Source organism: Oncorhynchus masou, chromosome 15, assembly GCF_036934945.1.
Source record: "Oncorhynchus masou masou isolate Uvic2021 chromosome 15, UVic_Omas_1.1, whole genome shotgun sequence".
Taxonomy (NCBI): domain Eukaryota; kingdom Metazoa; phylum Chordata; class Actinopteri; order Salmoniformes; family Salmonidae; genus Oncorhynchus; species Oncorhynchus masou.
Window position 1 is genome coordinate 71,351,056 of NC_088226.1, and position 24,663 is coordinate 71,375,718.

General features: G+C 36.7%; 1 pseudogene; it reads right to left on the reverse strand.

Annotated features, from left to right (window-relative positions):
* Positions 1 to 2,109: 2,109 nt before the first annotated feature.
* Positions 2,110 to 23,074, reverse strand: LOC135556761 (E3 ubiquitin-protein ligase TRIM39-like; annotated as a pseudogene).
* Between the last annotated feature and the right edge of the window lie 1,589 nt (positions 23,075 to 24,663).

Here is a 24,663-nt window from a genome sequence, read left to right on the forward strand (position 1 = left end):
TAACTCCTCTGTAACTGTGTCATAACTCCTCTGTAACTGTGTCATAACTCCTCTATGTAACTGTGTAACTGTGTCGTAACTCCTCTATGTAACTGTGTAACTGTGGTGTAACTCCTCTATGTAACTGTGTTGTAACTCCTCTATGTAACTGTGTTGTAACTCCTCTATGTAACTGTGTCATAACTCCTCTATGTAACTGTGTCGTAGCTCCTATGTAACTGTGTCGTAACTCCTCTATGTAACTGTGTCGTAACTCCTCTATGTAACTGTGTCATAACTCCTCTATGTAACTGTGTAACTGTGTCATAACTCCTCTATGTAACTGTGTCATAACTCCTCTATGTAACTGTGTTCTAACTCCTCTATGTAACTGTTTTCTAACTCCTCTATATAACTGTGTTGTAACTCCTCTATGTAACTGTGTTGTAACTCCTCTATGTAACTGTGTAACTGTATTGCAACTCCTCTATGTAACTGTATTGCAACTCCTCTATGTAACTGTGTTGTAACTCCTCTATGTAACTGTGTTGTAACTCCTCTATGTAACTGTGTCATAACTCCTCTATGTAACTGTGTCGTAGCTCCTATGTAACTGTGTCGTAACTCCTCTGTGTAACTGTGTAACTGTGTCATAACTCCTCTATGTAACTGTGTAACTGTATTGCAACTCCTCTATGTAACTGTATTGCAACTCCTCTATGTAACTGTGTTGTAACTCCTCTATGTAACTGTGTTGTAACTCCTCTATGTAACTGTGTTGTAACTCCTCTATGTAACTGTGTTATAACTCCTCTATGTAACTGTGTTGTAACTCCTCTATGTAACTGTGTTGTAACTCTATGTAACTGTGTCGTAACTCCTCTAACTGTGTCGTAACTCCTCTGTAACTGTGTTATAACTCCTATGTAACTGTGTTAACTCCTCTATGTAACTGTGTTATAACTCCTCTATGTAACTGTGTCATAACTCCTCTGTAACTGTGTCGTAACTCCTCTGTAACTGTGTCATAACTCCTCTGTAACTGTGTCATAACTCCTCTATGTAACTGTGTAACTGTGTCGTAACTCCTCTATGTAACTGTGTTGTAACTCCTCTATGTAACTGTGTAACTGTGTTGTAACTCCTCTGTGTAACTGTGTTGTAACTCCTCTGTGTAACTGTGTTGTAACTCCTCTATGTAACTGTGTTGTAACTCCTCTATGTAACTGTGTTGTAACGCCTCTATGTAACTGTGTTGTAACTCCTCTATGTAACTGTGTTGTAACTCCTCTGTGTAACTGTGTTGTAACTCCTCTGTGTAACTGTGTTGTAACTCCTCTATGTAACTGTGTTGTAACTCCTCTATGTAACTGTGTCGTAACTCCTCTATGTAACTATGTAACTCCTCTATGTAACTGTGTTGTAACTCCTCTGTGTAACTGTGTTGTAACTCCTCTATGTGTTGTAACTCCTCTATGGGGCGGCAGGGTAGCCTAGTGGTTAGAGCGTTGGACTAGTAACCGGAAGGTTGTGAGTTCAAACCCCCGAGCCGACAAGGTACAAATCTGTCGTTCTGCCCCTGAACAGGCAGTTAACCCACTGTTCCCAGGCCGTCATTGAAAATAAGAATGTGTTCTTAACTGACTTGCCTGGTTAAATAAAAAAAAAAAAAAAAAAAAAGTAAAAAAAATAATAATAATAATTAACTTGTAAGTCGCTCTGGATAAGAGCGTCTGCTAAATGACGTAAATGTAAATGTAATGTAATATATGTAACTGTGTTGTAACTCCTCTATGTAACTGTGTCGTAACTCCTCTATGTAACTATGTAACTCCTCTATGTAACTGTGTAGTAACTCCTCTATGTAACTGTGTAGTTGTGTTATAACTCCTCTGTAACTGTGTTTTAACTCCTCTGTGTAACATCTCCTCTAGGTCCATGGGTGTGGAGACCAAGCCAGGATGAGAATCAGTAAAGAAGGGGTTCTGTATGCTGGTGGTGGACACAAGGACAAGTCTGTACATCCTAACAACAAGGCCCATCTACACAGGAAGCTGGACTCCAAACTCAAAGAAATGGACAATAGAAGAAGACCAAACCCAAAGAGAAAGAGGATTATTGACCTTTTTAAATACAATAGTATTTTAGTTTTATTTAAATCGATTACTGCTAAATTAGTTCAACCTGTTCGTCAGTATCTTCTATAACTACACCATATAAGGGTACCTTCTATAAGTACACCATATAAGGGAATCTTCTATAAGGGTATCTTCTATAAGTATACCATATAAGGGTATCTTCTATAAGTATACCATATAAGGGTATCTTTTATAAGTACACCATATAAGGGAATCTTCTGTAAGTACACCATATAAGGGAATCTTCTATAAGGGAATCTTCTATAAGTATACCATATAAGGGTATCTTCTGTAAGTATACAAAGTTTATTATAAACACACATGGTCACAAATACACAAGATCAACTAGTTGGTTTGCTACTAAACATTTTCTGACCTCTGACCTTTATCAATGGCTATAATTATAATATGGTTGACTATTCTTCTTTTGCACACTTGAGTACTGAATAGTGATGGTGATTACAAATGGCTGGTCAGGGGACAGATGGTGAGAGGACAGATGGTGAGGGGACAGATGGTGAGGGGACAGATGGTGAGGGGACAGATGGTCAGGGACAGATGGTCAGGGGACAGATGGTCAGGGGACAGATGGTGAGGGGACAGATGGTGAGGGGACAGATGGTCAGGGACAGATGGTGAGGGGACAGATGGTGAGGGGACAGATGGTCAGGGGACAGATGGTCAGGGGACAGATGGTGAGGGGACAGATGGTGAGGGGACAGATGGTGAGGGGACAGATGGTCAGGGGACAGATGGTCAGGGGACAGATGGTGAGGGGACAGATGGTGAGGGGACGGATGGTCAGGGGACTGGAGGTGTTATGATAGTATAATCTGGTCCAGTACCTCTATAGATATAGTCAGGGGACTGGAGGTGTTATGGTAGTATAATCTGGTCCAGTACCTCTATAGATATAGTCAGGGGACTGGAGGTGTTATGGTAGTATAATCTGGTCCAGTACCTCTATAGATATAGTCAGGGGACTGGAGGTGTTATGGTAGTATAATCTGGTCCAGTACCTCTATAGATATAGTCAGGGGACAGATGGTCAGGGGATGGGAGGTGTTTCCCTCCTCATACATGCCAGGAGCAAAATAAGGAAAGATCCTCTCAGTGAACTTCTCTTTGAACATGTGTATCAGCGTTGAGTCTACTGCGTTCAGAAACAGCACCTTCCCTCGGTCGTAGTCCAGCTCTATAGTGATTCTCCACGGCTTCCTCTCTCTCTTCACGTCCAGGCGCGTCCGCGGGGACGTCTGGGCCCAGTACGTCTCCCCGTTACACAACCCGATTACCCAGAATCCCTCAGCAGGGTTGAGGAAGATGGTGGACTTGCGTTTGATGGACTCTCGGGCGACTCCGATGTACCAGTCTCTGCTCTGGCCCACCTCTACGGTCCAGCTGTGTCTTCCGGAGGTGAAACCTGTCGCTCCCAGGACAGAGATGCGGCTAGTTAGGCGCTCGGGGTTGTCTGGCAGGAGCTTCTTTTTGCTGTACCTCACCATGCTGAACTCCTTAGAGAAGCTGAGGTTGGGCTGGGCTGTGTTGGGGTCCAGGGTTATGGGGACTGGAAGGAGCAGAAATATCTATTACTTCAGAGTATGATAATTGGTAGAGCAGAAGGTGTGTGTTAATTGGTAGAGCAGAATGACTGTGTTAATTGGTAGAGCAGAATGACTGTTAATTGTTAGAGCAGCATACAGTTATACAGATGCAGTGGGAATCCAAAAACATGTTTTAATGTCTAACTGACTGCCTGACAGACTGCCTGACAGACTGCCTGACTGACTGCCTGACAGACTGCTTGACAGACTGCCTGACAGACTGCCTGACAGACTGCCTGACAGACTGCCTGACTGAATGTCTGATTGATTGTCTGACTGAATGTCTGCCTGCACCACTGAGCTCTGTATCAACAGGTTGCACAAACATACATTTGGTTTATGTATAATGCCATTTTCTCTACCTCATCAAAATGGTAGTCTGTCGCATGGGAGATTTGTTTCTGGATACCAAAACTATCTAAATGGTTTTTGGAATTTACACAAATAGCTGTGAGAAAAAAAACCCGTGTAGCTCACCCCAGTGGACAATGTCTGCCATCTTCTTCCAGATTCCAAACTTGAGTGATTGCAGATGTTTGGCAGCGTCTATGAGGATTCCTCTGATACACTCTGGCTCTCCCAGGGGACCTTTTGTCCTGAAACACGATGGATTTATCATCAATAAGGTCTCGATAAAAACAGAATGTAAACAATTGTTGACTTTATTTAGTAATGGTTGTTGGCAACAGTAGGTAAGGGATACCTAGTCCGTTGTTCAACTGAAATGTGTTCAACTGAAATGTGTTCAACTGAAATGTATCTTTCCGCATTTAACCCAACGCCTCTGAATCAGAGAGGTGCAGGGGAGCTGCCTTAAATTAACATCCACGCCTTCGGTGGTCAGGGACCAGTGGGTTAACTGCCTTGTTCAGGGGAACAGTGGGTTAACTGCCTTGCTCAGGGGAACAGTGGGTTAACTGCCTTGCTCAGGGGAACAGTGGGTTAACTGCCTTGCTCAGGGGAACAGTGGGTTAACTGCCTTGCTCAGGGGAACAGTGGGTTAACTGCCTTGCTCAGGGGAACAGTGGGTTAACTGGTCTAGGAACAGTGGGTTAACTACCTTGCTCAGGGGAACAGTGGGTTAACTGCCTTGCTCAGGGGAACAGTGGGTTAACTACCTTGCTCAGGGGAACAGTGGGTTAATGGCCTTGCTCAGGGGAACAGTGGGTTAACTGCCTTGTTCAGGGGAACAGTGGGTTAACTGCCTTGCTCAGGGGAACAGTGGGTTAACTGCCTTGCTCAGGGGAACAGTGGGTTAACTGCCTTGTTCAGGGGAACAGTGGGTTAACTGCCTTGCTCAGGGGAACAGTGGGTTAACTGCCTTGCTCAGGGGAACAGTGGGTTAACTGCCTTGCTCGGGGGCAGAATGACAGATTTTTTATGTTGTCAGCTCAGGGATTCGATTCAGCAACCTTCCGGTTACTGGCCCATCGCTTTAACCACTAGGTAGTAGTAGTAGGTAGTAATACCTGTACACCGGACTCGCCACCTTGTCGCGGACATTCTGTTTTCGACCCTCTCTCTCTCTCCCCTGCACTGTCTCTAACTGAATGCTCGGCTATTAAAAGCCAACTGACATTTACTCCTGAGGTACTGACCTGTTGCACCGTCTACAACCACTGTGATTATTATTAGTAGTAGTAGTAATAGTAATTAGTAATAGTAGTTCGTAAAAGTAGTAACATGAGTTATTAATAGTAGGTAGTATTAGTATGTGGTTATAGTAGTATATAGTAATTGTAGGTAGGAATAGTAGTAATATTATTATATAGTAATTGGAGGTAGGAATAGTAGTATATAGTAATTGTAGGTAGGAACAATATTATATAGTACTTGTAGGTAGGAATAGTAGTATATAGTAATTGTAGGTAGGAATAGTAGTAAAATTATTATATAGTAATTGTAGGTAGGAATAGTATTATATAGTACTTGTAGGTAGGAATAGTAGTATATAGTAATTGTAGGTAGGAATAGTAGTAAAATTATTATATAGTAATTGTAGGTAGTAATAGTATTATATAGTAATTGTAGGTAGGAACAGTATTATATAGTAATTGTAGGTAGGAACAGTAGTAATAGTAGACAGTTATAGTGGTCATAGAAGGTATTAATAATACGAACTAGTAGTAGTAATAGTTGTTTGTAATAGTAGGTAGTAATAGCAGTAATAGGAGGTATTACTAGTAGGTATTAGTAGCCGGTATCAGTAGTAGTAATAGTAGTAATGGAAGGTAACAAACAGTAGTAATAGTATGTAGTAATAGTACAATGAAATAGTAGGTAGTAATAGTAGCAATAGTAGGCAATAATAGTAGTAAATAGTAGGTAGTAATGGTAGTAATACAATGTAATGATGGAAGGAAGTAATAGTAAGTAGTAATATTGGTAGTAATAGTAGTAATTAGTACTTAGTAATAGTACTTAGCAATAGTAGGTAGTAGTAATATTGGTAGTACTAGTAGGTAGTAGTAATAAGCAGTAATAGTAGGTAGTAATTGTAGTTAGAAGTAGGAGGTGGCAATAATAATTAGAAATAGTAGGTAGTGATATTAGGTAGCAATAGTAGAGTGTAGTCATAGTAGTAGTAGGTAGTAATAGTAGTAGTAGTAGGTGGTTATAGTAGGTAGTAATAGTAGTAGTAGTAGGTGGTTATAGTAGGTAGTAATAGTAGTAGTAGTAGGTGGTTATAGTAGGTAGTAATAGTAGTAGTAGGTGGTTATAGTAGGTAGTAATAGTAGTAGTAGTAGTAGGTGGTTATAGTAGGTAGTAATAGCAGTAGTAGTATGTGGTTATAGTAGGTAGTAGTAGTATTAGTAGTAGTAGTATGTGGTTATAGTAGGTAGTAATAGTAGTAGTAGTAGTAGTAGTATGTGGTTATAGTAGGTAGTAATAGTAGTAGTAGTAGGTGGTTATAGTAGGTAGTAATAGTAGTAGTAGTAGTATGTGGTTATAGTAGGTAGTAATAGTAGTAGGTGGTTATAGTAGGTAGTAGTAGTAGTAGGTGGTTATAGTAGGTAGTAATAGTAGTAGTAGTAGTATGTGGTTATAGTAGGTAGTAATAGTAGTAGTAGTATGTGGTTATAGTAGGTAGTAATAGTAGTAGTATGTGGTTATAGTAGGTAGTAATAGTAGTAGTAGTAGGTGGTTATAGTAGGTAGTAATAGTAGTAGTATGTGGTTATAGTAGGTAGTAATAGTAGTAGTATGTGGTTATAGTAGGTAGTAATAGTAGTAGTAGTAGGTGGTTATAGTAGGTAGTAGTAATAGTTGTATGTGGTTATAGTAGGTAGTAATAGTAGTAGTAGGTGGTTATAGTAGTAGTAGTAGGTGGTTATAGTAGATAGTATTAGTAGTAGTAGTATGTGGTTATAGTAGGTAGTAATAGTAGTAGTAGTAGTATGTGGTTATAGTAGGTAGTAATAGTAGTAGTAGTAGGTGGTTATAGTAGGTAGTAATAGTAGTAGTAGTATGTGGTTATAGTAGATAGTAATAGTAGTAGTAGTAGTATGTGGTTATAGTAGGTAGTAATAGTAGTAGGTGGTTATAGTAGGTAGTAGTAGTAGTAGGTGGTTATAGTAGGTAGTAGTAGTAGTAGGTGGTTATAGTAGGTAGTAATAGTAGTAGTAGTAGGTGGTTATAGTAGGTAGTAATAGTAGTAGTAGTATGTGGTTATAGTAGGTAGTAATAGTAGTAGTAGTATGTGGTTATAGTAGGTAGTAATAGTAGTAGTATGTGGTTATAGTAGGTAGTAATAGTAGTAGTAGTAGGTGGTTATAGTAGGTAGTAATAGTAGTAGTATGTGGTTATAGTAGGTAGTAATAGTAGTAGTAGTAGGTGGTTATAGTAGGTAGTAATAGTAGGCAATACTAGTAGTAGTATGTGGTTATAGTAGGTGGTTATAGTAATAGTTGTATGTGGTTATAGTAGGTAGTAATAGTTGTATGTGGTTATAGTAGGTAGTAATAGTTGTATGTGGTTATAGTAGGTAGTAATAGTTGTATGTGGTTATAGTAGGTAGTAATAGTAGGCAGTACTAGTAGTAGTATGTGGTTATAGTAGGTAGTAATAGTAGTAGTATGTGGTTATAGTAGGTAGTAATAGTAGTAGTAGTAGGTGGTTATAGTAGGTAGTAATAGTAGTAGTATGTGGTTATAGTAGGTAGTAATAGTAGTAGTAGTAGGTGGTTATAGTAGGTAGTAATAGTAGGCAGTACTAGTAGTAGTATGTGGTTATAGTAGGTGGTTATAGTAATAGTTGTATGTGGTTATAGTAGGTAGTAATAGTTGTATGTGGTTATAGTAGGTAGTAATAGTTGTATGTGGTTATAGTAGGTAGTAATAGTTGTATGTGCTTATAGTAGGTAGTAATAGTAGGCAGTACTAGTAGTAGTATGTGGTTATAGTAGGTAGTAATAGTAGTAGTAGTATGTGGTTATAGTAGGTAGTAATAGTAGTACTAGTATGTGTTTCTAGTAGGTAGTAATAGTAGGCAGTACGAGTAGTAGTATGTGGATATAGTAGGTAGTAATAATAGGCAGTACTAATAGTAGTATGTGGTTATAGTAGGTAGTAATAACAAGTAGTAATAGTAGTAGTTGTATGTGATTATAGTAGGTAGTAATAGTTGTATGTGGTTATAGTAGGTAGTAATAGTAGTAGTAGTATGTGGTTATAGTAGGTAGTAATAGTAGGCAGTACTAGTAGTAGTATGTGGTTATAGTAGGTAGTAATAGTTGTATGTGGTTATAGTAGGTAGTAATAGTAGTAGTAGTAGTAGGTGGTTATAGTAGGTAGTAATAGTAGTAGTAGTAGGTGGTTATAGTAGGTAGTAATAGTAGTAGTAGGAGGTTATAGTAGGTAGTAATAGTAGTAGTAGTATGTGGTTATTGTAGGTAGTAATAGTATTAGTAGTATGTTGTTATAGTAGGTAGTAATAGTAGTAGTAGTATGTGGTTATTGTAGGTAGTAATAGTATTAGTAGTATGTGGTTATAGTAGGTAGTAATAGTAGTAGTAGTATGTGGTTATAGTAGGTAGTATTAGTAGTAGTAGTAGTATGTCGTTATAGTAGGTAGTAATAGTAGTAGTAGTAGTAGTAGTAGTATGTGGTTATAGTATGTAGTAATAGTAGTAGTATGTGGTTATAGTAGGTAGTAATAGTAGCAGTATGAGCCTACTGTAGGTAGTAATAGTAGTAGTATGTGGTTATAGTAGGTAGTAATAGTAGTAGTAGTAGTAGGTAGTAATAGTGGTAGTAATAGTAGTAGTAGTAGTAGTAGGTAGTAATAGTGGTAGAAATAGTAGGTAGTAATAGTAGTAGTAGCAGTATGTGGTTATAGTAGGTAGTAATAGTAGTAGTATGTGGTTATAGTAGGTAGTAATAGTAGGTAGTAATAGTAGTAGTAATAGTAGTAGTAATAGTAGGTAGTAATAGTAGGTAGTAATAGTAGTAATATTAGGTAGTAATATTAGGTAGTAATAGTAGTAGTAATAGTAGGTAGTAATAGTAGGTAGTAATAGTAGTAATATTAGGTAGTAATATTAGGTAGTAATAGTAGTAATAGTTGGTAGTAAGTCGGTAGTAATAGTCGGTGGTAGTAGTAGGTGGTTATAGTAGGTAGTAATAGTAGTAGTAGTAGTAGGTGGTTATAGTAGGTAGTAATAGTAGTAGTAGGTGGTTATAGTAGGTAGTAATAGTAGTAGTAGTATGTGGTTATAGTCGGTAGTAATAGTAGTAGTATGTGGTTATAGTAAGTAATAATATTAGGTAGTAGTAGGTAGTAATAGTAGGTAGTAATAGTAGGAAGTGATAGTAGGAAGTGATAGTAGGTAGTGATAGTAGGTAGTGATAGTAGGTAGTAATAGTAGGTAGTGATATTAGGTAGTAGTAGTAGTAATAGTAGGTAGTAATAGTAGGTAGTAATAGAAGGTAGTAATAGTAGGTAGTAATATTAGGTATTAATAGTAGGTAGTAATAGTAGGTAGTAATAGTAGGTAGTAATAGTAGTAGTAATAGTAGGTAGTAATAGTGATATTAGGTAGTAATAGTAGGTAGTAATGGTAGGTAGTAATAGTAGGTAGTAATATTAGGTAGTAATAGTAGGTAGTAATAGTAGTGATATTAGGTAGTAATAGTAGTAATAGTCTGTAATAATATTAGGTAGTAATAGTAGTGATATTAGGAATTAATAGTAGTAGTAGTAGGTGGTTATAGAAGTATTAGTAGGTGGTTATAGTAGGTAGTAATAGTTGTATGTGGTTATAGTAGGTAGTAATAGTAGTAGTATGTGGTTATAGTAGGTAGTAATAGTAGTAGTATGTGGTTATAGTAGGTAGTAATAGTAGTAGTATGTGGTTATAGTAGGTAGTAATAGTAGGTAGTAATAGTAGTAATAGTAGGTAGTAATAGTATGTGGTTATAGTAGGTAGTAATAGCAGTAGTCGTATGTGGTTATAGTAGGTAGTAATAGTAGTAGTAGTAGGTGGTTATAGTAGGTAGTAATAGTAGTAGTTGTGTGTGGTTATAGTAGGTAGTAATAGTAGTAGTAGTTGGTAGTAATAGTTGGTAGTAGTAGTAGGTGGTTATAGTAGGTAGTAATAGTAGTAGTAGTTGGTAGTAATAGTTGGTAGTAGTAGTAGGTGGTTATAGTAGGTAGTAATAGTAGTAGTAGTAGGTGGTTATAGTAGGTAGTAATAGTAGTAGTAGTAGTAGGTGGTTATAGTAGGTAGCAATAGTAGGTAGTAATAGTAGTAGTGATATTAGGTAGTAATAGTAGGTAGTAATATTAGGTAGTAATAGTAGGTAGTATTATTAGTGATATTAGGTAGTAATAGTAGGTAGTAATAGTAGGTAGTAATAGTAGCAATAGTAGTTAGTAATAGTAGGTAGTAATAGTAGTGATATTAGGTAGTAATAGTAGGTAGTAATAGTAGTGATATTAGGTAGTAATAGTAGTAGTGATATTTGGTAGTAATAGTAGGTAGTAATAGTAGTAGTGATATTAGGTAGTAATAGTAGGTAGTAATAGTAGGAAGTAATATTAGGTAGTAATAGTAGGTAGTATTATTAGTGATATTAGGTAGTAATAGTAGGTAGTAATAGTAGTAATAGTAGGTAGTAATAGTAGGTAGTAATAGTAGTAGTGATATTAGGTAGTAATAGTAGTAGTGATATTTGGTAGTAATAGTAGTGTGATATTAGGTAGTAATAGCAGGCAGTAATAGCAGGTAGTAATAGCAGGCAGTAATAGTAGTAATATTAGGTAGTGATAGTAGGTAGTGATAGTAGGTAGCAATAGTAGGTAGTAATAGCAGGTAGTAATATTAGGTAGTAATAGTAGGTAGTAATAGTAGGTAGTAATAGTAGTAGTGATATTAGGTAGTAATAGTAGTAGTGATATTAGGTTGTAATAGTAGTGATATTAGGTAGTAATAGTAGTAGTGTTATTTGGTAGTAATAGTAGAAGTGATATTAGGTAGTAATAGTAGGTAGTAATAGTAGTAGTGATATTAGGTAGTAATAGTAGGTAGTAATAGTAGGCAGTAATAGTAGGTAGTAATAGTAGGCAGTAATAGTAGCAATATTAGGTAGTGATAGTAGGTAGTGATAGTAGCAATATTAGGTAGCAATAGCAGGCAGCAATAGTAGGTTGTAATATTAGGTAGCAATAGTAGTAATGTTAGGTAGCAATATTAAGTAGTAATAGTAGTAATAGCAGGCAGTAATAGCAGGCAGTAATATTAGGTAGTAATAATAGGCAGTAATAGCAGTAATATTAGGTAGTAATAGCAGGTAGCAATAGCAGTAATATTAGGTAGTAATAGTTGGTAGTAATATTAGGTAGTAATAGTAGGTAGTAATAGTAGGCAGTAATAGTAGGTAGTAATAGTAGGTAGTAATAGTAGTGATATTAGGTAGTAATAGTAGCAGAAAGATTAGTAATAGTAGGTAGTAATAGTAGGCAGTAATATTAGGTAGTAATAGTAGTGATATTAGGTAGCAATAGCAGTAATAGTAGGTAGTAATAGTAGGCAGTGATAGCAGGTAGTAAGAGCAGGTAGCAAGAGCAGGCAGTAATTTTAGGTAGTGATATTAGGTAGTAATAGCAGTAATAATAGGCAGTAATAGTAGTAATAGCAGGCAGTAATAGCAGGTAGTAATAGCAGGCAGTAACAGCAGTGATAGTGCAATAGCAGGCAGTAATATTATGCAGCAACAGGGCAGTAATAGCAGGCAGTAATAGCAGGCAGTAATAGTAGTGATATTAGGTAGTAATAGTAGGTAGTGATATTAGGTAGCAATAATAGGTAGTAATAGCAGGCAGCAATAGTAGGTAGTAGTAGTAGGTAGTAATAGTAGGTAGTAGTAGTAGGTGGTTATAGTAGGCAGTAATATCCGGTAGCAGGTGGTTATAGTAGGCAGTAATAGCAGTAGTAGTAGGTGGTTATAGTTGGTAGCAATAGTAGCAGCAGTAGTAGGTGGTTATAGCAGGCAGCAATAGCAGGTAGTAATAGTAGTAGTGATATTAGGTAGTAATAGTAGGTAGTAATATTAGGTAGTAATAGCAGGTAGCATTATTAGTGATATTAGGTAGTAATAGCAGGCAGTAATAGCAGGTAGTAATAGTAGCAATAGCAGGTAGTAATAGTAGGTAGTAATAATAGTGATATTAGGTAGTAATAGTAGGTAGTAATAGTAGTGATATTAGGTAGTAATAGTAGTAGTGATATTTGGTAGTAATAGTAGTAGTGATATTAGGTAGTAATAGTAGGTAGTAATAGTAGTAGTGATATTAGGTAGTAATAGTAGGTGGTAATAGTAGGACGTAATATTAGGTAGTAATAGTAGGTAGTATTATTAGTGATATTAGGCAGTAATAGTAGGTAGTAATAGCAGCAATAGCAGGCAGCAATAGCAGGTAGTAATAGTAGTGATATTAGGTAGTAATAGCAGGCAGTAACAGTAGTGCTATTAGGTAGTAACAGTAGTAGTGATATTTGGTAGTAATAGCAGTAGTGATATTAGGTAGTAATAGTAGGTAGTAATAGCAGGTAGTAATAGTAGCAATATTAGGCAGTGATAGTAGGCAGTTATAGTAGGTAGTTTAGCAGGCAGTAATAGCAGGCAGTAATATTAGGTAGTAATAGCAGGCAGTAATAGTAGGCAGTAATAATAGTAGTGATATTAGGTAGTAATAGCAGTAGTGATATTAGGTAGTAATAGCAGTGATATTAGGCAGTAATAGCAGTAGTGATATTTGGTAGTAATAGTAGTAGTGATATTAGGTAGCAATAGCAGGCAGTAATAGTAGCAGTGATATTAGGTAGCAATAGCAGGTAGTAATAGCAGGCAGTAATAGTAGGCAGTAATAGCAGGTAGTAATAGCAGGCAGTAATAGCAGTAATATTAGGTAGTGATAGTAGGTAGTGATAGTAGTAATATTAGGTAGTAATAGCAGGCAGTAATAGTAGGTTGTAATATTAGGTAGTAATAGTAGTAATGTTAGGTAGTAATATTAAGTAGTAATAGTAGTAATAGCAGGTAGTAATAGTAGGCAGTAATATTAGGTAGTAATAATAGGTAGTAATAGTAGTAATATTGGGTAGTAATATTAGGTTGTAATAGCAGTGATATTAGGTAGTAATAGTTGGTAGTAATATTAGGTAGTAATAGTAGGTAGTACTAGTAGGTAGTAATAGTAGGTAGTAATAGTAGATAGTAATAGTAGTGATATTAGTTAGTAATAGTAGGTAGTAATAGCAGTGATATTAGGTAGTAATAGTTGGTAGTAATAGTAGGTAGTAATATTAGGTAGTAATAGTAGGTAGTAATAGTAGGTTGTAATATTAGGTAGTAATAGTAGTAATGTTAGGTAGTAATATTAAGTAGTAATAGTAGTAATAGTAGGTAGTAATAGTAGGCAGTAATATTAGGTAGTAATAATAGGTAGTAATAGTAGTAATATTAGGTAGTAATATTAGGTTGTAATAGCAGTGATATTAGGTAGTAATAGTTGGTAGTAATATTAGGTAGTAATAGTAGGTAGTACTAGTAGGTAGTAATAGTAGGTAGTAATAGTAGGTAGTAATAGTAGTGATATTAGTTAGTAATAGTAGGTAGTAATAGCAGTGATATTAGGTAGTAATAGTTGGTAGTAATAGTAGGTAGTAATATTAGGTAGTAATAGTAGGTAGTAATAGTAGGTAGTAATAGTAGTATTATTAGGTAGTAATAGTAGGTAGAAAGAGTAGTAATAGTAGGTAGTAATAGTAGGCAGTAATATTAGGTAGTAATAGTAGTGATATTAGGTAGTAATAGTAGTAATATTAGGTAGTAATAGTAGGTAGTGATAGTAGGTAGTAAGAGCAGGTAGTAAGAGTAGGTAGTAATTTTAGGTAGTAATATTAGGTAGTAATAGTAGTAATAATAGGTAGTAATAGTAGTAATAGTAGGTAGTAATAGCAGGTAGTAATAGTAGGTAGTAATAGTAGTGATATTAGGTAGTAATAGTAGGTAGTAATATTATGTAGTAATATTAGGTAGTAATAGTAGGTAGTAATAGTAGGTAGTAATAGTAGTGATATTAGGTAGTAATAGTAGGTAGTGATATTAGGTAGTAATATTAGGTAGTAATAGTAGGTAGTAATATTAGGTAGTAGTAGTAGGTAGTAATAGTAGGTAGTAGTAGGTAGTAATATTCGTTAGTAGTAGGTAGTAATATTCGGTAGTAATATCAGGAAGTAATATCCGGTAGTAATATCAGGTAGTAATAGTAGGTAGTAATAGTAGGTAGTAATATTAGGTAGTTGTAGTAGGTAGTAATAGTAGTAGTAGTAGTAGTAGGTGGTTATAGTAGGTAGTAGTAGTAGTAGTAGTAGTATTAGTAGTAGTATGTAGTTATAGTAGGTAGTAATAATAAGTAGTAATAGTAGTAGTATGTGGTTATAGTAGGTCGTAATAGTGGTGGTAGTATGTGGTTATAGTAGGTAGTAATAGCAGTAGTCGTATGTGGTTATAGTAGGTAGTAATAGTAGTAGTAGTAGGTGGTTATAGTAGGTAGTAATAGTAGTAGTTGTGTGTGGTTATAGTAGGTAGTAATAGTAGTAGTTGGTAGTAATAGTTGGTAGTAGTAGTAGGTGGTTATAGTAGGTAGTAATAGCAGTAGTAGTAGGTGGTTATAGTAGGTAGTAATAGTAGTAGTAGTAGGTGGTTATAGTAGGTAGTAATAGTAGTAGTAGTAGTAGGTGGTGATAGTAGGTAGCAATAGTAGGTAGTAATAGTAGTAGTGATATTAGGTATTAATAGTAGGTAGTAATATTAGGTAGTAATAGTAGGTAGTATTATTAGTGATATTAGGTAGTAATAATTGTTAGTAATAGTAGTAATAGTAGGTAGTAATAGTAGGTAGTAATAGTAGTGATATTAGGTAGTAATAGTAGGTAGTAATAGTAGGTAGTAATATTAGGTAGTAATAGCAGGTAGTATTATTAGTGATATTAGGTAGTAATAGTAGGTAGTAATAGTAGTAATAGTAGGTAGTAATAGTAGGTAGTAATAGTAGTGATATTAGGTAGTAATAGTAGGTAGTAATAGTAGTGATATTAGGTAGTAATAGTAGTAGTGATATTTGGTAGTAATAGTAGTAGTAATAGTAGGTAGTAATAGTAGGTAGTAATAGTAGGTAGTAATAGTAGGTAGTAATAGTAGTAATATTAGGTAGTGATAGTAGGTAGTGATAGTGGGTAGTGATAGTAGGTAGTAATAGTAGTGATATTAGGTAGTAATAGTAGGTAGTAATATTATGTAGTAATAGTAGGTAGTAATAGTAGGTAGTAATAGTAGTGATATTAGGTAGTAATAGTAGGTAGTGATATTAGGTAGTAATATTAGGTAGTAATAGTAGGTAGTAATATTAGGTAGTAGTAGTAGGTAGTAATAGTAGGTAGTAGTAGGTAGTAATATTCGTTAGTAGTAGGTAGTAATATTCGGTAGTAATATCAGGAAGTAATATCCGGTAGTAATATCAGGTAGTAATAGTAGGTAGTAATAGTAGGTAGTAATATTAGGTAGTTGTAGTAGGTAGTAATAGTAGTAGTAGTAGTAGTAGGTGGTTATAGTAGGTAGTAGTAGTAGTAGTAGTAGTATGTAGTTATAGTAGGTAGTAATAATAAGTAGTAATAGTAGTAGTATGTGGTTATAGTAGGTCGTAATAGTGGTGGTAGTATGTGGTTATAGTAGGTAGTAATAGCAGTAGTCGTATGTGGTTATAGTAGGTAGTAATAGTAGTAGTAGTAGGTGGTTATAGTAGGTAGTAATAGTAGTAGTTGTGTGTGGTTATAGTAGGTAGTAATAGTAGTAGTAGTTGGTAGTAATAGTTGGTAGTAGTAGTAGGTGGTTATAGTAGGTAGTAATAGCAGTAGTAGTAGGTGGTTATAGTAGGTAGTAATAGTAGTAGTAGTAGGTGGTTATAGTAGGTAGTAATAGTAGTAGTAGTAGTAGGTGGTTATAGTAGGTAGCAATAGTAGGTAGTAATAGTAGTAGTGATATTAGGTATTAATAGTAGGTAGTAATATTAGGTAGTAATAGTAGGTAGTATTATTAGTGATATTAGGTAGTAATAATTGTTAGTAATAGTAGTAATAGTATGTAGTAATAGTAGGTAGTAATAGTAGTGATATTAGGTAGTAATAGTAGGTAGTAATAGTAGGTAGTAATATTAGGTAGTAATAGCAGGTAGTATTATTAGTGATATTAGGTAGTAATAGTAGGTAGTAATAGTAGTAATAGTAGGTAGTAATAGTAGGTAGTAATAGTAGTGATATTAGGTAGTAATAGTAGGTAGTAATAGTAGTGATATTAGGTAGTAATAGTAGTAGTGATATTTGGTAGTAATAGTAGTAGTAATAGTAGGTAGTAATAGTAGGTAGTAATAGTAGGTAGTAATAGTAGGTAGTAATAGTAGTAATATTAGGTAGTGATAGTGGGTAGTGATAGTGGGTAGTGATAGTAGGTAGTAATAGTAGGTAGTAATAGTAGGTAGTAATAGTAGGTAGTAATATTAGGTAGTAATAGTAGGTAGTAATAGTAGGTAGTAATAGTAATAATAGTAGGTAGTAATAGTAGGTAGTAATAGTAGGTAGTAATAGTAGGTAGTAATAGTAGTGATATTAGGTAGTAATAGTTGGTAGTAATATTAGGTAGTAATAGTAGGTAGTAATAGTAGGTAGTAATAGTAGGTAGTAATAGTAGTGATATTAGGTAGTAATAGTAGGTAGAAAGAGTAGTAATAGTAGGTAGTAATATTAGGTAGTAATATTAGGTAGTAATAGTAGTGATATTAGGTAGTAATAGTAGTAATAGTATGTAGTAATAGTAGTTAGTGATAGTAGGTAGTAAGAGTAGGTAGTAAGAGTAGGTAGTGATAGTAGGTAGTAAGAGTAGGTAGTAAGAGTAGGTAGTAATATTAGGTAGTAATATTAGGTAGTATTATTAGGTAGTAATAGTAGTAATAATAGGTAGTAATAGTAATATTAGGTAGTAATAGTAGGTAGTAATAGTAGGTAGTAATAGTAGGTAGTAATAGTAGTGATATTAGGTAGTAATAGCAGGTAGTAATATTAGGTAGTAATAGTAGGTAGTAATATTAGGTAGTAGTAGTAGGTAGTAATATTCGGTAGTAGTAGGTAGTAATATTCGGTAGTAGTAGGTAGTAATATTCGGTAGTAATATCAGGTAGTAATAGTATGTAGTAATATTAGGTAGTAATAGTAGTGATATTAGGTAGTAATATTAGGTAGTAATAGTAGGTAGTAATAGTAGTGATTTTAGGTAGTAATAGTAGGTAGTAATATTAGGTAGTAATAGTAGGTAGTAATAGTCGTAATACTAGGTAGTAATAGTAGTAATATTAGGTAGTAATATTAGGTAGTAATATTAGGTAGTAATAGTCGTAATATTAGGTAGTAATATTAGGTAGTAATATTAGTTAGTGATTAGTGATATTAGGTAGTAATAGTAGTAGTGATATTAGGTAGTAGTATTAGCTAGTAATAGTAGTAATAGTAGGTAGTAGTAGTAGGTACTAATAGTAGGTAGTAATAGTATTAATAGTAGGTAGTAATAGTAGGTAGTAATAGTATTAATAGTAGGTAGTAATAGTAGGTAGTAATAGTTGTAATAGTAGGTAGTAATAGTAGGTAGTAATAGTAGGTAGTAATAACAGGTAGTAATAGTAGGTAGTAATAGTATTAATAGTAGTAGTGTTAGTAGGTAGTAATTGTAGGTAGTAATAGTAGGTAGTAATAGTAGGTAGTAATAGTATTAATAGTAGGTAGTAATAGTAGTAGTAGTGATATTTGGTAGTAATAGTAGGTAGTAATAGTAGGTTGTAATAGTAGTAGTTAGTAGTTGGTAGTGGTAGTCTTTAGTAGTAGTAGTAGTAGGTAGTAGTAGTAGTAGTAGTAGTTGGTAGTGGTAGTAGTAGGTAGTAGTAGTAGTAGTTCGTAATGGAAGTAGTAGTTGTCTGTAGTAGTAGTAGTCAGTAGTAGTAGGTGGTAGTGGTAGTAGTAGTAGTTAGTTGTAGTTAGTTGTAGTTGGTAGTAGTAGTGGTAGTGGTAGTGGTAGTAGTAGTAGTAGTCAGTAGTACTAGGTGGTAGTGGTATTAGTAGTAGTTAGTTGTAGTTAGTTGTAAGTAGTAGTGGCAGTGGTAGTAGCAGTAGTAGTAGTAGTCAGTAGTACTAGGTGGTAGTGGTATTAGTAGTAGTTAGTTGTAGTTAGTTGTAGTTAGTTGTAGTTGGTAGTGGTAGTGGTAGTGGTAGTAGTTAGTAGTAGTTAGTAGTAGTAGGTAGTAGTAGGTAGTAGTAGGTAGTAGTTGTAGGAGTTGGTAGTGGTAGTTGTTGTTAGTAGTAGTAGTTAGTAGTTAGTAGTAGTTGGTAGTGGTAGACTTTAGTAGTAGTAGTAGTAGAAGTTAGTAGTAGTAGTAGTAGTTCGTAGTGGAAGTAGTAGTTGTCTGTAGTAGTAGTAGCAGTAGTAGTAGGTGGTAGTGGTATTAGTAGTAGTTATTTGTAGTTAGTTGTAGTAGGTAGTAATAGTAGGTAGTAGGTAGTGGTAGTAGTAGTTAGTAGTCGTTGGTAGTAGTAGTAGTGGTAGTAGTAGTAGTTGGTAGTAGTAGTTGGTAGTAGTAGTAGTAGTAGTTGGTAGTCGTAGTAGTTAGTAGTAGTAGTAGTAGTGGTAGTAGTAGTAGTTGGTAGTCAGTAGTAGTTAGTAGTAGTAGATGTTGGTAGTTGTCAGTAGTAGTAGTAGGTGTTGGTAGTTGTAGTAGTTAGTAGTAGTAGTAGTAGTAGTTGGTCGTCTTAGTAGTAGTAGTTGTTGGTAGTAGTTAGTAGTAGTAGTTGGTAGTTAGTCAGTAGTAGTTAGTGGTAGTTGGTTTTAGTAGTTAGTAGTAGTTGGTAGTCGTAATAGTTAGTAGTTTGTAGTAGTAGTAGTTGGTAGTTAGTCAGTAGTAGTTAGTTGTAGTAGTGGTCGTAGTTGGTAGTTAGTCAGTAGTAGTAATTGTAGTAGTTGGTAGTCGTAATAGTTAGTAGTTTGTAGTAGTAGTAGTTGGTAGTTAGTCAGTAGTAGTAATTGTAGTAGTTGGTAATCGTAATAGTTAGTAGTAGTAGCCCTTCACATACCTGCTCTTTGTCTTCTTGTAGTCCTAAAGAAGTAGAGCAAAACAATGTGATGTTATTGAATAGATTTATATGTATAATAATTCACTTTATTTACGGGGCGGCAGGTAGTCTAGTGGTTAGAGCGTTGGGCCAGTAACCGAAAGGTTGCTGGATAGAATCCCTGAGCTGACAAGGTGAAAATCTGTCGTTCTGCCCCTGAACTAGGCAGTTAACCCACTGTTCCTAGAGTAGGCAGTTAACCCACTGTTCCTAGAGTAGGCAGTTAACCCACTGTTCCTAGAGTAGGCAGTTAACCCACTGTTCCTAGAGTAGGCAGTTAACCCACTGTTCCTAGAGTAGGCAGTTAACCCACTGTTCCTAGAGTAGGCAGTTAACCCACTGTTCCCAGAGTAGGCAGTTAACCCACTGTTCCCAGAGTAGGCAGTTAACCCACTGTTCCCAGAGTAGGCAGTTAACCCACTGTTCCTAGAGTAGGCAGTTAACCCACTGTTCCTAGAGTAGGCAGTTAACCCACTGTTCCTAGAGTAGGCAGTTAACCCACTGTTCCTAGAGTAGGCAGTTAACCCACTGTTCCTAGAGTAGGCAGTTAACCCACTGTTCCTAGAGTAGGCAGTTAACCCACTGTTCCTAGAGTAGGCAGTTAACCCACTGTTCCTAGAGTAGGCAGTTAACCCACTGTTCCTAGAGTAGGCAGTTAACCCACTGTTCCCAGAGTAGGCAGTTAACCCACTGTTCCCAAGTAGGCAGTTAACCCACTGTTCCCAGAGTAGGCAGTTAACCCACTGTTCCTAGAGTTAACCCACTGTTCCTAGAGTAGGCAGTTAACCCACTGTTCCTAGAGTAGGCAGTTAACCCACTGTTCCTAGAGTAGGCAGTTAACCCACTGTTCCTAGAGTAGGCAGTTAACCCACTGTTCCTAGAGTAGGCAGTTAACCCACTGTTCCCAGAGTAGGCAGTTAACCCACTGTTCCTAGAGTAGGCAGTTAACCCACTGTTCCCCGGTAGGCTGTCATTGTAAATAGGAACCTTGCCGAGTTAAATAAAGGTTAAACATTTTGTTTTTATTAACTTAAAATGTGGAATACATATGTCAGGCAGTCTGTATGAATTTATCATTTAATTTATACATTTCTTTTGGATGAGATACCTGTAAAAACTTCACATCATCCGCTCGTATAGACTTCTCTACTTGGCTGATGGTGTCTGTGAGGGCAGCGATCCTCTCCTTGATGAACTGCAACTTCATACACATCACCTGAGTTTTGTTTTCCTCTTCCTGCCTCAACTTGGCCACTCTGTTCTTCTCCTCCTCCCTCAAGAACTGATGGAGCCTCTCAAACTCCTCCTTCATCTGTCGCTCCGTCTGGTCCGCCTGGCTCTACAGTTAATCAGATGGATCACTAACTGATTAGAAGCACATACTGGAGCAATCAATCTGCCCTGAGAAATAAAAAAGTTGTTTCCTTAAAACGCAAGTCATTTAGTAAATTACCTTTAAGTAATTTTTGGTTTCTTCCCAATCCTCTTTAGTCTTGTTGAGTATTTTCAGGTGTTTCTGCAATGAATCAAGCTTGGCTGAGACCTCTATCTGAAATAATTAGAAAAACAAAAAGCATTGATCAAAACTCTTGATCATAACACACACATACACACACACACACATTAAAACACACACACACACATTAAAACACACACACACACATTAACACACACACACACACACACATTAACTCACACACATTAACACACACACATTAACACACACACACACACACACATTCACACACATTCACACACACCAAATTAACACACACCAAATTAACACACACACCAAATTAACACACACACCAAATTAACACACACACACACAGACACACACACACACACACACACACATGCACTGGGGTGGCAGTGTAGCCTAGTGGTTAGAGCATTGGACTAGTAACCAAAAGGTTGCAAGTTCAAATCCCCGAGCTGACGAGGTACAAATCTGTCGTTCTGCCAGCAGTTAACCCACTGTTCCTAGGGCATCATTGAAAATAAGAATTTGTTCTTAACTGACTTGCCTGGTTAAATAAAGGTAATAAAAATAAAAACACACACATTAATACACATTAACACAAACACACACAATCAAAAGATTAGCAGAATTCACAATCTGCTATTTTGTGTTTATTTTTTAATGCTGATCTTAACTTTTTTGGTGCATAATGTCTCCGGCATCATTTCTTATGACCGAAAACAGTTTTTTTGAGTGAACAGCAATTACTAACATCGATTTGGATGAAGATTTCTACTGGGGCTTTCCGTGTGATTTTGGTTTAAGACTTTTAAACAGGTTAACATTCACATGGCCTCAAGACCAGATGGATTAACCAGGACGTGTACTCAGAGCAGGCGCTGATCAGTTGGAAAGTGTCTTCACTGACATTTTCATCCTCTCCCTGACCCAATCGGTAGTACCTAAATGTGTCAAGCAGACCACCATAGTCCCTGTGTCCCAAGAACGCCAAGGTAATCTGTCTAAATGACTATCGCCCCCGGAGCACTCACGTCTGTAGCCACGAAGTGCTTTGAAAAGCTGGTCACGGCTCACATCAACACCATTATCCCAGAAACACTAGACCCACTCCAATTTGCATACCGCCCCAACAGATCCACAGAGGATGCAGTCTCTATTACACTCCACACTGCCCTTTCCCACCAGGACAGAAGGATCTACACGAGAAGGCTTTTCATTGGCTACAGCTCAGCGTTCAACACCATAGTTCCGTCCAAGCTCATCACTAAGCTCAGGACCCTGGGACTAAACACCTCCCTCTGCAACTGGATCCTGGACTTCCTGAAGGGCCATCCACAGGTGGCGAGGGTAGGCAACAACACATCCGCCACGCTGATCCTCAACACGGGGTTGCTCAGGGGTGCGTGTTCAGCCCCTCTTGTACTCTCTGTTCACCCACGACTGCGTGGCCGCGCACCACTACAACACCATGATTAAGTTTGCTGACAACACGATGAGCCTTCCTCCTCTCAGCTGCCTCCACTGATACACACACCACACACACACACACACACACACACACACCACACACACACTTCCCAGCTCACCTTTTTCTCCAGAGCAGCCTCCTCTACAGGGCAACACACATGAACTCTGTGTTGGTTAGAAAGCTGACAGACGACACAGATTGGCTCCTCATCGTTGTGACAGAACAGTTTCAGCGTCTCGTTGTGAAGACGACACCACTCCTCCTCCGGGCTCTCCTCTCCCCTGGTCGTCCTCTGCTCTGTAAACATGTCGGCTGCGATCTTTAGGGCCAGGTTGACAGGAGGCCTCTCTGAGCTCGACGTGGTCAGACACACGGGGCATTGCCTGCCTCCCATTCCCACAGCTTCTGTAAACACACCTTACAGGAGTTATGGCCACATTTCAGCCGGACGGGGAGGCTGAATACCTCACAACACACAGGACAAAGCAGCTCCTCCTCGGAGAGTGAAGCTTGGCTCGTTGGTTTTGCAGTCATTTGATTCTATGTTCTGTTTCCTGCAACCTTACTACCCTAGAATACAGAGATTATATTCTATGTTCTGTTTCCTGCAACCTTACTACCCTAGAATACAGAGATTATATTCTATGTTCTGTTTCCTGCAACCTCACCTCTCTAACTACAAACTGTTTTGTGAACTCAGTGTTGGTGGTGTAAACCTTTATCAATGTGGACAGACCAGCTGGACTTGTTTTAGTTAAAGTTCAGAGAAAATTTGTGCATTTAAAGTATCACTTCCTCATGGCTAAATTCAATTGGTCTTTACGGTAACTTACCGTCAGGTGGAAAGGGTGTGGCAACAGACACTGCCTGGACTGGAGTGAGTCATGACATGACATTTACAGTATGACCATATTTGGGTTGTTCTTCCTGAATACCTGTCTGTAGATGGACCTGTTTTAGACAGCTTGTAGCGTAAAGGAGTTGATAACGTAGAGAAATCACTGTGGTCAATACATCTTGAGGACATTGTTTTTATTTGATGATAGAAAGTATGCAGTACATGTAGTAAGTAGTATGTAGTATGTATTATGTAGAATGTAGTACATGTAGTAAGTAGATGTAGTATGCAGTACATGTAGTATGTAGATGTAGTATGTAGAATGTAGTACATGTAGTAAGTAGATGTAGTATGCAGTACATGTAGTATGTAGATGTAGTATGTAGTATGTAGAATGTAGTACATGTAGTAAGTAGATGTAGATGTAGTATGTTGTATGTAGATGTAGTATGTCATCTGTAGATGGAGTATGCAGTACATGTAGTATGTAGATGTAGTACATGAAGTATGCAGTACATGTAGTATGTAATTGTAGTATGTAGATGTAGTATGCAGTACATGTAGATGTAGTACATGTAGAATGTAGTTGTAGTATGTGGTACACGTAGTATGTGGTACATGTAGTATGTAGATGTTGTATGTAGTTCATGTAGTATGTAGCTGTAGTATGCAGCACGTGTAGATGTAGTATGTAGTACATGTAGTATGTAGTACATGTAGTATGTAGATGTAGTATGTATTACATGTAGTATGTAGTATCTAGATGTTGTATGTAGTTCATGTAGTATGTAGCTGTAGTATGCAGCACGTGTAGATGTAGTATGTAGTACATGTAGTATGTAGTACATGTAGTATGTAGATGTAGTATGCAGCACTTGTAGATGTAGTACATGTAGTATGTAGATGCAGCACATGTAGTATGTAGATGTAGTATACAGTACATGTAGTATGTAGTACATGCAGTATGTAGATGGAGTATGTAGATGTAGTAAGCAGTACATGTAGTATGTAGATGTAGTACATGTAGATGTAGTAGGTAGTATGTAGTACATGTAGTATGTAGTATGTAGTACATGTAGTATGCAGCACATGTAGATGTAGTATGTATTACATGTAGTATGTAGTATGTAGTACATGTAGATGTAGTACATGTAGTATGTAGTACATGTAGATGTAGTACATGTAGTATGTAGTATGTAGATGTAGTACATGTAGTATGTAGTATGTAGATGCAGCACATGTAGTATGTGGTACATGTAGTATGTGGTACATGTAGTATGCAGCACTTGTAGATGTAGTATGTAGATGTAGTATGTAGTACATGTAGTATGTAGATGTAGATGCAGCACATGTAGTATGTAGTATGCAGAACATGTAGTATGTAGATGTAGTATGCAGTACATGCAGCATGTAGATGTAGTATGTAGTATGCAGAACATGTAGTA